This window comes from Phocoena phocoena, chromosome 3, assembly GCF_963924675.1.
Source record: "Phocoena phocoena chromosome 3, mPhoPho1.1, whole genome shotgun sequence".
NCBI classification, from domain to species: domain Eukaryota; kingdom Metazoa; phylum Chordata; class Mammalia; order Artiodactyla; family Phocoenidae; genus Phocoena; species Phocoena phocoena.
This window is the reverse complement of record NC_089221.1, coordinates 58201844-58217455: the sequence shown is the minus strand read 5'-3', so window position 1 is coordinate 58217455 and position 15612 is coordinate 58201844. Positions and strand designations below refer to the sequence as shown.

At 38.9% G+C, this 15612-nt stretch overlaps 1 protein-coding gene and 1 non-coding gene across 2 annotated transcripts in view; both read right to left on the bottom strand.

The window, feature by feature from the left end:
- The window catches only part of LOC136121031 (rho guanine nucleotide exchange factor 28-like), a 128364-nt gene that overhangs the window by 55109 nt on the left and 57643 nt on the right, over positions 1-15612 (bottom strand). The window lies entirely within an intron of this gene.
- Positions 9915-9987, bottom strand: TRNAR-UCU (transfer RNA arginine (anticodon UCU)). Its single transcript has one exon. It is a non-coding gene; the product is annotated as a tRNA-Arg (tRNA).

Here is a 15612-nt window from a genome sequence, read left to right as displayed (position 1 = left end):
ACAGGGTTTTATAAAATTAAATAAGAACTCATTAAAGAGTATAGTGTTTAGCACATAACAGGTTTATTAGAAATGTTTGGTTTTTAAGCTATTTCAATGGAGCCAAGGGCCTACTTTGCCCCAAATGATTTGCCCTACTTAAGTGTGAATCTAGTATTATTTAATGGCAATTTAATTTTTCTAATTTATCTTTTTAAGCAGAGAGCTGTAATTCTCTCCGAATTAACCTCACCTTTGGAAAGCCCAGGATTCATGCCACAGGCTATACCCAAGGCACCATGGGGTAGCAATACACCCTGATTGTTGCCAACATACCCAGGAAATAAGAAACAGCTTCCAGAGGGCAGACAGTAGAAACAAGAACTACAATTCTGCAGGCTGTGGAAGGAAAACCACATTCACAGAAAGACAGACAAAATGAAAAGGCAGAGGACTTTGTACCAGATGAAGGAACAAGATAAAACCCCAGAAAAACAACTAAATGAAGTGGAGATAGACAACCTTCCAGAAAAAGAATTCAGAATAATGATAGTGAAGATGATCCAGGACCTCGGAAAAAGAATGGAGGCAAAGATCGAGAAGATGCAAGAAATGTTTAACAAAGACCTAGAAGAATTAAAGAACAAACAGAGATTAACAATACAATAACCGAAATGAAAAACACACTAGAAGGAATCAATAGCAGAACAACTGAGGCAGAAGAATGGATAAGTGACCTGGAAGACAGAAAGGAGGATTTCACTGCCACGGAACAGCATAAAGAAAAAAGGAATGAAAAGAAATGAAGACAGCCTAAGAGACCTCTGGGACAACATTAAATGCAACAACATTCGCATTATAGGGGTCCCAGAAGGAGAAGAGAGAGAGAACGGACCCGAGAAAATACTTGAAGAGACTATAGTTGAAAACTTCCCTAACATGGGAAAGGAAATAGCCACCTAAGTCCAGGAAGTGCACAGAGTCCCAGGCAGGATAAACCCAAGGGGAAACACGCCAGGACACATAGTAATGAAATTGACAAAAATTAAATTATTGAAAGCAAAAAAAGGAAAAACAACAAATAACATACAAGGGAACTGCCATAAGGTTAACAGCTGATTTCTCAGCAGAAACTCTACAGGCCAGAAGGGAGTGGCAGGATATATTTAAGGTGATGAAAGGGAAGAACCTACAACCAAGATTACTCTACCCGGCAAGGATCTCATTCAGATTCGACAGAGAAATCAAAAGCTTTACAGACAAGCAAAGGCTAAGAGAATTCAGCACCACCAAACCAGCTCTACAACAAATGCGAAAGGAACTTCTCTAAGTGGGAAACACAAGAGAAGAAAAGGACCTCCAACAACAAACCCATGACAATTAAGAAAATGGTAATAGGAACATACATATCGATAATTACCTTAAACGTGAGTGGATTAAATGCTCCAACCAAAAGACACAGGCTGGCTGAATGGATACAAAAACAAGACCCATATATATGCTGTCTACAAGAGAACTCCTTCAGACCTAGGGACACACACAGACTGAAAGTGAGGGGATGGAAAAAGATATTCCATGCAAATGGAAATCAAAAGAAAGCTGGAGTAGCAATACTCATATCAGATAAAATAGACTTTAAAATAAAGAGTGTTACAAGAGACAAGGAAGGATACTACATAATGATCAAGGGATCAATGCAAGCAGAAGATATAACAACTATAAATATACATGCACCCAACACAGGAGTACCTCAATACATAAGGCAACTGCTAACAGCTATAAAAGAGGAAATCAACAGTAACACAATAATAGTAGAGGACTTTAACACCTCACTTACACTGATGGACAGATCATCCAGACAGAAAATTAATAAGGAAACACAAGCTTTAAATGATACAATAGACCGGATAGATTTAATTGATATTTATAGGACATTCCATCGAAAAACAGCAGATTACACTTTCTTCTCAAGTGCACACGGAACATTCTCCAGGAGAGTTCACATCTTGGGTCACAAATCAAGCCTCGGTAAATTTAAGAAAATTGAAATCATATCAAGCATCTTTTCCAACCACAACGCTATGAGATTAGAAATGAATTACAGGGAAAAAATAGTAAAAAAACACAAACACATGGAGACTAAACAATACGTTACTAAATAACCAAGAGATCACTGAAGAAATCCAAGAGGAAATGAAAAAATACCTAGAGACAAATTACACCGAAAACACTATCCAAAACCTATGGGATGCAGCAAAAGCAGTTCTAAGAGGGAAGTTTATAGCAATACAAGCCTACCTCAAGAAACAAGAAACATCTCAAATAAACAATCTAACCTTACACCTAAAGGAACGAGAGAAAGAAGAACAAACAAAACCCAAAGTTAGTAGAAGGAAAGAAATCATAAAGATCAGAGCAGAAATAAATGAAATAGAAACAAAGAAAACAACAGCAAAGATCAATAAAACTAAAAGCTGGTTCTTTGAGAAGATAAACAAAATTGATAAACCTTTAGCCAGACTCATCAAGAAAAAGAGGGAGAGGACTCAAATCAATAAAATTAGAAATGAAAAAGGAGAAGTTACAACAGACACCGCAGAAATACAAAGCATCCTAAGAGACTACTACAAGCAACTCTATGCCAATCAAATGGACAACCTGGAAGAAATGGACAAATTCTTAGAAAGGTATAACCTTCCAAGACTGAATCAGGAAGAAACAGAAAATATGAACAGACCAATCACAAGTAATGAAACTGAAACTGTGATTAAAAATCTTCCAACAAACAAAAGTCCAGGACCAGATGGCTTCACAAGTGAATTCTATCAAACATTTAGAGAAGAGCTAACACCCATCCTTCTCAAAGTCTTCCAAAAAATTGCAGAGGAAGGAACACTCCCAAACTCATTCTATGAAGCCACCATCACCCTGATACCAAAACCAGACAAAGATACTACAAAAAAAGAAAATTACAGACCAATATCACTCGTGAATATAGATACAAAAATCCTCAACAAAATACTAGCAAACAGAATCCAACAACACATTAAAAGGATCATACACCATGATCAAGTGGGATTTATCCCAGGGATGCAAGGATTCTTTAATTTACAAAAATCAATCAGTGTGATATGCCATATTAACAAATTGAAGAATAAAAACCATATGATCATCTCAATGATGCAGAAAAAGCTTTTAACAAAATTCAACACCCATTTATGATAAAAACTCTCCAAAAAGTGGGCATAGAGGGAACCTACCTCAACATAATAAAGGCCATATACGACAAAACCACAGCAAACATCATTCTCAATGGTGAAAAGCTGAAAGCATTTCCTCTAAGATCTGGAACAAGACAAGGATGTCCACTCTTACCACTATTATTCAACATAGTTTTGGAAGTTCTAGCCACGGCAATCAAAGAAGAAAAAGAAATAAAAGGAATACAAATTGGAAAAGAAGTACAACTGTCACTGTGTGCAGATGACATGATACTATACATACAGAATCCTAAAGATGTCACCAGAAAACTACTAGAGCTAATCAATGAATTTGGTAAAGTTGCAGGATACAAAATTAATGCACAGAAATCTCTTGCATTCTTATATACTAACAACAAAAGATCAGAAAGAGAAATTAAGGAAACAATCCCATTCACCATTGCAACAAAAAGAATAAAATACCTAGGAATAAACCTACCTAAGGAGGTAAAAGACCTGCATTCAGAAAACTATAAGACACTGATGAAAGAAATCAAAGATGACACAAACAGATGAAGAGATATACCATGTTCTTGGATTGGAAGAATCAATATTATGAAAATGACTATACTACCCAAAGCAATCTACAGATTCAGTGCAATCCCTATCAAACTACCAGTGGCATTTTTTACAGAACTAGAACAAAAAAATCTTAAAATTTGTATGGAGACACAAAAGACCCCGAATAGCCAATGCAGTCTTGAGGGAAAAAAACAGAGCTGGAGGAATCAGACTCCCTGACATCAGACTATATTACAAAGCTATAGTAATCAGGTCAATATGGTACTGGCACGAAAACAGAAATATCGATCAATGGAACAAGATAGAAAGCCCAGAGATAAACCCACGCACCTACGGTCAACTAATCTGTGACAAAGGAGGCAAGGATATACAATGGAGAAAAGACAGTCTCTTCAATAACTGGTGCTGGGAAAACTGGACAGCTACATGTAAAAGAATGAAATTAGAACACTCCCTAACACCATACACAAAAATAAACTCAAAATGGATTACAGACCTAAACATAAGACCGGATACCATAAAACTGTTAGAGGAAAACATAGGAAGAACACTCTTTGACATAAAGCACAGCAAGATCTTTTTTGATCCACCCCCTAGAGTAACGGAAATAAAAATAAACAAATGGGACCTAATGAAACTTAAAAGCTTTTGCAAAGCAAAGGAAACTGCAAACAAGACGAAAAGACAACCGTCAGAATGGTAGAAAATATTTGCAAATGAATCAACGGACAAAGGATTAATCTCCAAAATATATAAACAGCTCATGTAGCTCAATATTAAAAAAACAAACAACCCAATCCAAAAATGGGCAGAAGACCTAAATAGACATTTCTCCAAAGAAGACATACAGATGGCCAAGAAGCACAGGAAAAACTCTCAACATCACTAATTATTAGAGAAATGCAAATCAAAACTACAATGAGGTATCACCTCACACCAGTTAGAATGGGCATCATCAGAAAAATCTACAAACAACAAATGCTGGAGAGGGTGTGGAGAAAAGGGAACCCTCCTGCACTGTTGGTGGGAATGTAAATTGATACAGCCACTATGGAGAACAGTATGGAGGTTCCTTAAAAAACTAAAAATAGAATTACCGTATGACCCAGCAATCCCACTACTGCGCATATACCCAGAGAAACCATAATTCAAAAAGACACATGCACCCCAATGTTCACTGCAGCACTATTTACAACAGCCAGGTCATGGAAGCAGCTAAATGCCCATCAACAGACAAATGGATAAAGAAGACGTGGTACATATATAAAATGGAATATTACTCGGCCATAAAAGGAACGAAATTGGGTCATTTGTAGAGACATGGATGGATCTAGAGACTGTCCTACAGAGCAAAATAAGTCAGAAAGAGAAAAACAAATAACATATATTAACACGTATATGTGGAACCTAGAAAAATGGTACAGATGAACCTGTTTGCAGGGCAGAAATAGAGACACAGATGTAGAGAACAAACGTATGGACACCAAGGGGGGAAAGCAGTGGGGGGGTGGGGGGGGTGGAGGTGGTGGGATGAATTGGGAGATTGGGATTGACATGTATACACTAATATGTATAAAATAGATAACTAATAAGAACCTGCTGTATAAAAAATAAATAAAATTCAAAAAAATAAAAGATGAGAAAAGAAAACAAAAGCAACAGTTTCCAAAACAGTAGCTTAACCCATAAAGTGAAACCAAGCCCTAGAATATTGCCAAAAAGATACCTAATGTACAGCTTTCTAGTGTTGTAACCTCCATACAACACTGTATCCCATCCCTACCTGAGGCTATTCCTGGTTATGGAACCGGAGCAGCTTGGGCAAAGTTCTGCAAATAAGAGAATGAAGAAAGCCCACCAAGATCGAGAGGGGACTTGTCTCATTAGAACAGAAAGAGGATATGGCTACAAAGCAAGAGACAAATGCAAGATGATAACCCATATCTGAGGGGGAGAGTAAAGTGTTCAAAGTTGCGAAACAGGCATCTCTGAAGAGGCTAAAGGCAGCAATCCAAAGATGAATTAGAATCACAGCAGAGGAGAGAAAATAGACAGTTGGGACCATCAATCAACACGTCTTGATGACTGATCAAGTGCAGAAGACAGTTACAGAGGAATAAGGAAAACTCCGATTTAAAGCCACGGTGCCTGGGAGAATGGGGTATGGTAACAGAAATCAGGAAGTTAGAAAGGGGGTTGGTTTAGAGAACTCGAAAAAGTTTTTTTAAATATAACAGTCTGGATGTGAAGCCAAGGCTGGATAATTGAGTGGAAAGAGCAAACGGGCCAGCTGGAAACAGAAGATGCAGCAGGCGCAGAGGTCAGGAGGAGGGCCCGCGTGTGGGAGGCTTCGTGGAGGAGCTGTGGTTGAAAAAACAAGGAGAGATAAGCTGCCTAGAAAGAGAGGAGAAAGGAGTGGGCCCGGGGAACGCCCACATAAGCAGATGAGAAGAAAGTGCAATAGACAAAGAAAGAGCACAACTTGAAAGAGGACCAGCGGAGTTTGAGGACACTGAGAATACATTTTTAAAGTATAAATGAGATCAGGCAACGTCCCCACCGAGACTCCCACACCGACTTCTCATTTCATCACCTTGGCCACAAAGCTCTCCGTGAATGACCTCACCCACCTCTCTGGCCTGTCTCCTCTCCTTCACTCAGGATGCGCCGGCCACACTGGCCTTTTGCTGTCCCTCAGATACATGAGGTTCATTCCTACTTCGGGCCCTTTGTGCTTTCTGATCCTTCTACTAGAAGGCTCTCAGGGGATTCTGGTTCCTAAACTATGAAATCTCTCACACACACACCATTCTCTACCATATCATACTGCTGTAGTGTCCTAACGCACACTACTAGCTGAAATTCTTATGTCTTTATTTGTTTACCTACTCCTTGTCTGTCTCTCCAACTCTGAAGTGGACTCCAGCAGAGTGAAGTCCTAGGATCTTTTCTGTTTCCCTCTCCACTACATCCTTAGTGACTCGAAGAGTGCACTGCACTACATGGGGACTTAAGAAAAAACCTTAGATTAAGCAAGAGCCAGATTAGTGCCCTTCATAAGTGAGTCTAGTTTCAGAAAAGCAAACAAACAAGGTTAAAGCCAAACTACATCAAGTTATGGAGAGGAAAAAGAGGCAGGAGTTTGAGACAACAGTATTCAAACCAAACAGCACACGCCCTCAGGAGTGAGGGGAAGGAATTGTTGATAACGTAGAATCTCTATATATCACACCTTCTAGACGAGCTGCCTTTCCAGAATGTGAAAATAAAACATTTTTACTGCTTCACACCTTATTTCTTCTACTGAGGGTTCTCCCAAAGAAAAATCTGACCCACACCCGTCATGCCTCAAATTCTTGCTTAAGATGGTAACACATCTTTTAAAAAAATCAAATAGAACAAAAATGTTAATTCCTGCAAGTTCTATGTTAAAAAATACAAGACTGCACATTACCCAAAATTGTGAAGGCTGCCACTGAAATATGGGAAGTGAGACAATCAGACTTTAAGAATACTTGGTACTTAGGTACCCCCAGCCCCCAGCCCACACCAGCAAAGACATTCCTTCAGATATGCTGAGTGCTGGGGCTAATTCTTCCTGCAGTTTCCTGCAGTTGTACATTTTACCTTCAGGCCTTTTCACAGAAGTCTGTCAGCTCACGGTGACATAACGTGCCATTGTGCTGAGAGGAAACAGTAGTGTCTCTTTAAGAATCTGGACAGGGACGAAGCTAAGGGAGGATTTATGTAACGTCTCTAAGTCAAAGGTTTTGCTAGAGTCTAAGAAGTGGTTTTTCCCCTCCCTGCCTGCCAGAACCATCAAGCAATCTCTTGTAGCAGCTAAGGAGCTCAAGATTTCACAAGAACTGACATCTCGTGGCTGCTGGCCAGGCAGGGTAGCTACCACGGTTCTCCTGCTCTGTGGCTAGAACAACATGTTGCTTTGGAATTGGTTTGCCCCCTCCTTAAGGAAAACAGGAGAAAAAGCAAACAGGTAAGAGCAGGACCAGGCAGAGAAAGACCAGCCAGGAAAAGGTCAAGCTAAGTCGGCAGAAAGTAAGAACCACCAAGGAGAGCTGACTTCAGCCAGCCCAGTTCCGACAATGAGGGAGGATGCCACCCAACAGGGAGGAGTTAGTTGAGATGCTCATGCTGCCATGTTTAAGTCAAAACACAGGTAATGTTAGTGTAATTTCCTAAAAACAAATTTGCACAGAGTAAACGTGTGATCCAGAAGTTCATCTCAGGCAAAAGCCCCTCCTGATTCCATTCTCAAAGCCGGAATTAGCTGTGTTGACATGTGCTAAAAGATACCCTCGCCTGTGCCCTGACACCCGAACTAGTGAAATTTATATTAAGTTGAGCTTGAGAGCTTGATGGCACAAATGACCATCAGTTACCAGGCCCAGCTTTTTGTGAGCAAATGAGCTTTAGAGGGTCAGGGTTGCCTAGAGTTAGTTACAAGCAGCATCCTCCAGCAGGACAACAAAGTGTAAGAAAAGGGAGATATTTTAATTGAAGGTCCAAGAAGTAGCACCATTCTTCACGTTGTAAATCTCAAAGGAAGACTGCAGTGTGGCAAAGGACAAAATGGGTACCTGGCCAATGGGGAAATGAAGTGGCAGAAGCAATGCAATGGAGAAGGTCATTTTGATTAGCCGATGAAGATGGGAAAATCCCACGCTTATCGTGGATCTGCCACTAACAAACGTTCTGAGCAAAAAAATGTTATGGCTTCCAATACATCACTTACAAATCCTGAGTGTCAAACCAGCTGAGTTAACTAGTCAGATAAGTGACTCTGCTGCTCGGAACCTGAATTTCCTCATCTGCAAAGTGCGGGTGGCCAGGCGAAGGTCTCTAAGGTGTCTTCACATACTAAGATTCCAAGTTGATGGTTAAGACAGGCTGATCACAGGCGGCCCGTGAGGGGACACAGAGCCACAAGCAGAGAAGGGGCAGCATCTGGAGGACAGGATTTCCTTCAACAGGAACCAGAAGCCAGAAGGAATCTGCGGGAAGGAGGCGTCCGCCAGGTGAGTGCAGAACAAAGCAACCAAGTCACTTGCAGCCTCAATAGGAAACTGCCTCCCTGGGTCCTGTCCTAGGGTGCCCCCTCCAGAAGGCCGGGACCTAGGAGAGTGTACCAAGCCCCAGAAATAGAAGTGATCGAACGCAGGAGGTTTAGCTCAACTTCGTGAAGTGATCAGCAAACATCAGATGACCCCTTCAATTACGTACAAGAAGCCCAACAGCAACCAATATACTTGGGACCAAACTCAGCAGGGTACTGTGACTCAGAATAAAAGAATAACAAACACAAAATGCTAAGGGAAAAGGGAAGCCATTTAGATCCAGCTGGCAACAAGCTACTGAAGCTAAAACTCCATCGTCCAAACCGTTATACAAGCTGCAGCCTCAGGAGAAAGAAATGATTACTCTTCTCAGTCAACTGCTACGATTAACACATCTAAACGGTGGAAGAGAGCAAGAGCCCACACGCAAAGTTCCACAGACACACCCTTTGCAGATGTTGTAGAAGTCTCCATGGGTTAGATGCTGATATTAGCCAGAATCCAAGAAACAGCAGAAATGAAGCACCATGGCAAAAAAAAAAAAAAAAAGATTAAAACAAGGGAATTTTTTGAACTTTTATAAAATTTAACACAAAATTTAACATGCTACCTTTGCACAGTAAAAGTGAGTTTATAACTCCCAATTCATAATTATCACAGTTGTTAGGGCTAAAGAACCAGATATTAAATATATCTGAAAGTTGCTGAATAAAATGTGAACTGTTATACCTCATTTGCAAAGAAATCATTCAAACTGGAAGTATGTACATCCTGCATCCAGCAATTCCACTCCTGGGAATCTTTCCCATAAAGATGAAAGTATTGATAAATAAGGACATATGGACAAGGATGTCTAGTGAACACCCATCCACAGAGAAGTGTCTTGATCCACACTCATTTATTAAAAAGAATGAATTAGCGCTACACCTGACAACTTGCAGGAATTTCCACAAAGTAATGCTGAGTTGGAAAAGATACAGAAGTTTATATAATATGATCCATATATATATATATATATATATATATATTTTTTTTTTTTTTTTTTTTTGGCTGCACCACGCAGCTTGCAGGATCTTAGTTCCCCGACCAGGGATTGAACCCATGGCCCCTGCATTAGAAGTGCAGAGTCCTAACCACTGGACCACCAGGGAATTCTCTGATCCAGATTTTTTTAATGGTTTTATTAAAGCCTGTATCTATATATATGTATGTGTAGGGTTGTATGAGCACAGAAAAATGTAGAAATATATACACTAAGTCAATGATTCTCAAACATTAACACACATCAGAATCACCTGAAGGTTTTGTTAAAACACAGATATCTGGGCCCCACGCCCAGAGTGTCTGATTCAGTAGGTCTAGGGTGAGGTCTGAGAATTTCTATTTCCAACATGTTTCCCAAGGATGCTAATGCTGCTTGAGAGTGACTGCAGTAGGTTTCAGCAAGAGTTACCTGTGGGACAGGAGTAGAGATATAAGATGAGGGGAGAGAATAATGAGGATCTATGCAAGATAACATAAACAGCTTTTCTCTATGATTCCTTTTATGGATCGTGGTGGGGGCGGAGGGGTGTGGATGTGTGTATAGATGTGCAAAAACAAATTCCTGAAAGAACTGTCATCAAAACACTAATGAAAATTCTTCCAAAGGTGGAATTTAAAGTGATCTTTCTCCTTGGTAATTTCTTGGTTTTTTTTTTTTATAATGAGCAAGTGTGATTTAAATAATCATTTAAAATAAAGCAATTTTACTGAGGAAAAAAGAATCTTTGGAAACAACAATTTCACAAGGAAAAGCTCTTCTGTTTTGTTCACAGCACTGAACTGATATTTTTGGAAAGACGAATGCTAAGTACACTTTATATAAAAATTAAAATATAATTAATGTGGAAAAGGAAGTTCTTGGATGAAGTACATAAGTACAACATGTGTTTTATAACCTTCATTAATCCACAAAAATTTAGAGAAAACTCAATTTAAAAAGTAATCAAAAATAACCTCCAATGGAATATAATCTGTAAAAGGAACAACAACAAAAACCACTGAATCACTGTGCTGCAACCTGAAACTAACACAATATTGTAAATCAACTATACTTCAATTTTTTAAAAAATTCAGCAAAAACATACAATTTGGCTTACAATCACTTTCTCTTTCAAAGTTCAATCAGATACTCAGTAAGCAAAATCTCTTTTCAAGCTGTACTTGCATCATTTCCTCTTTTATATACAGACCAGAAAATAAAATAAGACTAAAAAAACCTAAAATAAAAAAATAACTTTATGACTTCAAATATAGGATTTAAGTTCCCAAGTGGTGTCCATTAAAGAGTGTTAAGCTAGAATACAAGTACCTTAGATCAGTTATAATAATTCTAATTTACATTTTTCCAGGCTTTCACATTTCTCATTAGCGTCTTCACTACAACTCTTTGCTAGCTTAAAATATCTCCTCCTAAAACCATGTTACCATTCTATCTAAAAATTAAGCCTAGACTTCAAACCAGATGGCATGCCTCTGCTACCTTTTCTGCTGGGAACAAAGAGCTTGGCCTTCCAGAGCTGCTTCCTTTAGTGCCCCTTAAAGTACAGATGCAGGAAGCTGCTCAGAGGCTGAAAACTGGATTTGTAATGCTTATATCCCTAAGGTTTGCAAATCAGTATTATAAACTCTTCGCTACCAGTCTTGCCAACTCCTGCTTCTTCTCTAATCTCATTATAGTACAGTGTTTCTCTTTTCCTGCAATAGCAACTCAGTGGACCTCCATGGCTCATTTTAAAAATTAGCGTAAGTCTGTGGCTGACTTCGGGAATATTCCTGCATTCCCAATGCTAAGATTGCCTCCTTCCTAAAGATAAGCAAACAGAAATGTTTGCCCACCCCTCCCCCAAAAAAGGAGAAAAACGTTTGCCCCAAAACAGTCAAAAAAATTTAAAGCACACAGAATCAAAGACTGCCTCCCTCCCTCTGAAACAGATTCCTGGGAGATAGAGGAAAAAAAAATTAAGTTCCTGCTTTGTGCTCACAGTAAAACTATGGGGGCATAAGAAGAAACAGGCCAAGATTTGAAAATACTACACAAAAACTAAAAACAAAGTAATGCTCTAAAACAGTTCTGGCAAGCAGGAAATAAACAACAGTACAGAAAACTTACGTAGAAAAGAAAACATGCTATCGGAATTCAGACTAAAAAAAAAAAAAAAAATGGCTAGAACAGTCTAACCCTGGAATATCAGCTATTCTAGAAGAGGCAAACAATACTGAAAGACAAAAGGATAAAACCTTAAAAAAGAAGTTGGAAGTTTTCATGGATCCAAACAAAAGGTATGAGGGGGAGAAACAAAGACTTACATCGATAGATTTTTTTTAACATCTTTATTGGAGTATAATTGCTTTACAATGGTGTGTTAGTTTCTGTTTTATAACAAAGTGAATCAGCTATACATTTACATATATCCCCATATCTCCTCCCTCTTGCGTCTCCCTCCCACCCTCCCTATCTCACTCCTCTAGGTGGACACAAAGCACGGAGCTGATATCCCTGTGCTATGCAGCTGCCTCCCACTAGCTATCTATTTTACATTTGGTAGTGTATATATGTCCATGCCACTCTCTCACTTCATCCCAGCTTACCCTTCCCACTCCCCGTGTCCTCAAGTCCATTCTCTACATCTGTGTCTTTATTCCTGTCCTGCCCCTAGGTTCTTCAGAACCTTTTTTTTTTTTTAGATTCCATACATATGTGTTAGCATACAGTATTTGTTTTTCTCTTTCCGACTTACTTCACTCTGTATGACAGACTCTAGGTCCATCCACCTCACTACAAATAACTCAATTTCGTTTCTTTTTATGGCTGAGTAATATTCCATTGTATACATATGCCACATCTTCTTTATCCATTCATCTGTCAATGGACACATCCATAGATTTTTCTAAAGGTATAAAGAATCTATCATCTGTAGGAAGGATTCTCTATAGTGACCCAAAAGTAAAGACAGAAAAACATTTTAACTAAAAAATGTTATAAGAGATTAATCAAAACAGGTTATAATCAAAGGAACAAAAATATACTTACAGGATCCACTTGAATGAAGTATCCTTTTGTGAAGGATAGGTAGAAGTTGGGGAATAATTACTATCAATTTTTTTCTCCATGATTATTGCCCCACTATGTGATTTAATTCTTCTTGAGATAAACCTTGTAATTTATATTTTTAAAGCCTGTCTTGGGACTTTCCTGGTTGCACAATGGTTAAGAATCCACCTGCCAGTGCAGGGGACACGGGTTCAAGCCCTGGTCCAGGAAGATCCCACATGCTGTGGAGCAACTAAGCCCGTGTGCCACAACTACTGAGCCTGTGCTCTAGAGCCCGTGAGCCACAACTACTGAGTCTGCACACCACAACTACTGAAGCCCACATGCCTAAAGCCTGTGCTCCGCAATAAGAGAAGCCACTGCAATGAGAAGCCCTCACACCACAACAAAGAGTAGTCCCTGCTCACCGCAACTAGAGAAAGCCAGTGTGCAGCACCAAAGACTCAATGCAGCCAAAAATAAATTAATTTTTTTAAAAAACCTGCCTCAAAAGATTTTGCCAGTGCATAAGCATACAATTATGCTTAGTATTATTTTATAATTAAGATATCATCTCAGTATGTTATGGAATCTTCATAATTTCTAGTTTTGTTTGGGTTCTCTCTTAATCACACTTACCAGAGTTATCTTGTTTTTCCAAAAGAACTAGTCATGACAGCTAGATAGAATTGCTAAAAGTACATGAAAGCATCAAAATTAAGAGATCCAGTGTATCAGTCAAATGAGAAAACACATCATGTAAATAAATGCCAAGAGAACCTTCAATAAAATTCTACATAGATATAGATAAAACTCTGGAAGAAAATACACCAAAAATGTCAACAGTGATCACTATGAATAACAGGATTAAAGATGGTTTTGATTTTTGCATATATATTTTACATAAGTATATATGAAATACAATAAATATGAATAAAATGTTAAGAGTTTATAAACCAGATTGCAGTTAACTAGGAGAAACTAGAAGTGAATATTTATGAAACCTCTGAAGACAGAAGGTCACAGAGGGGGTCTGCCACAAGATACAGAAACAAGTCAGAGTCTAGTCTGTGTCTGCTTTGTTTATGTGTTACTTATTTGATGAAATTTAAGACTTGTTTTCATTATAATACTTCCCCACTGACCTCTTCCTACATGAGATCAAATGGTCACGTTGGCTTAGGTCAATTCATAAAAATATTGACATGAAACATCAAGTGAAGGGGCTTTCCCTGGTGGTGCAGTGGTTGAGAGTCCGCCTGCCGATGCAGGGGACACGAGTTCGTGCCCCGGTCCGGGAAGATCCCACATGCCGCGGAGTGTCTGGGCCTGTGAGCCATGGCTCCTGGGCCTGCGCGTCCGGAGCCTATGCTCCGCAATGGGAGAGGCCACAACAGTGAGAGGCCCACGTACCGCAAAAAAAAAAAAAAAAAAAAAAAAAAAAAAATCAAGTGAAAAAAGCAGATTACACGCATATATGTATATATAATGAGTCAATTATGTTAAATATATAATGTATTTCATCTGAGATACCAGTTATGATATGTATTTTATATTCTACTGAGACAAAACTGCAAAGTATGACATAATGTGAGATTTTATACTTATTAAAAGAGCTCATCTAAATTTATTTATAGAGACTTTACCACATTTGTCATGTTGCTCTTTCCACGTCTTTCTATACACACAGTAACTTTGCCTTTTTAATGCCAAATCATGGTGAAATCATTTTGAAAGCAATTAATTCATATAGTTCCAGCAAGGCATACAAGTAATCTGAAATGACAACAACGTGAACCATTGTGACCAAGGTCACACATGCATAGGTAATGACAGCTCCATCATGACATCTGCCAGGATACACAGTGAAGTAAGAGCATCTCAATTTCAGAGATGTAAAATGAGAAAACTGTACCTTAAAATTGATGAAATAATGTTTTAAATTACAGAGGATAAGATTATGAGTGACTTATTTTTCTTAACACTTTCTGTATTTTTCATTTTATTCTAATTAGTATATATTATTTGATAATTAGAGAAAAAAATTTTGCTTTCCTTTGGTCTATTTAAGTCTCTTCCCTCAGTAAGCAATGTGTATTAACTCTTCCCTAGTCTGGTCATAATCTGGTAGGTCTGAGTTAAAATAGCTGTACCAGGATGTTGATCAACTACAAGGTTTTGAAAGCTAGAGGCATAACCCTCCCAGACTTCAGACAATACTATGAAGCTACAGTAATCAAAACAGTGTGGGGGCTTCCCTGGTGGCGTAGTGGTTGAAAGTCCGCCTGCCGATGCAGGGGACACGGGTTTGTGCCCCGCTCCGGGAAGATCCCACATGCCGCGGAGCGGCTGGGCCCGTGAGCCATGGCCGCTGAGCCTGTGCGTCTGGAGCCTGTGCTCCTCAGTGGGAGAGGCCACAACAGTGAGAGGCTCGTGTACCGCAAAAAAAAAAAAAAAAAAAAAAAATGGCTTAAAGACTTAAATATAAGACATGACACCGTAAAACTCCTAGAAGACAATATAAGCAAAACATTCTCTGACATAAATCGTACCAGTGTTTTCTTAGGTCAGTCTCAAGGCAACAGAAATAAAACCAAAAATAAACAAATGAGATCTAATCAAACTTATAAGCTTTTGCACAGCAAAGAAAACCATAAATAAAGTGAAAAGACACATATGGACTGTGAGAAAATATTTGCAA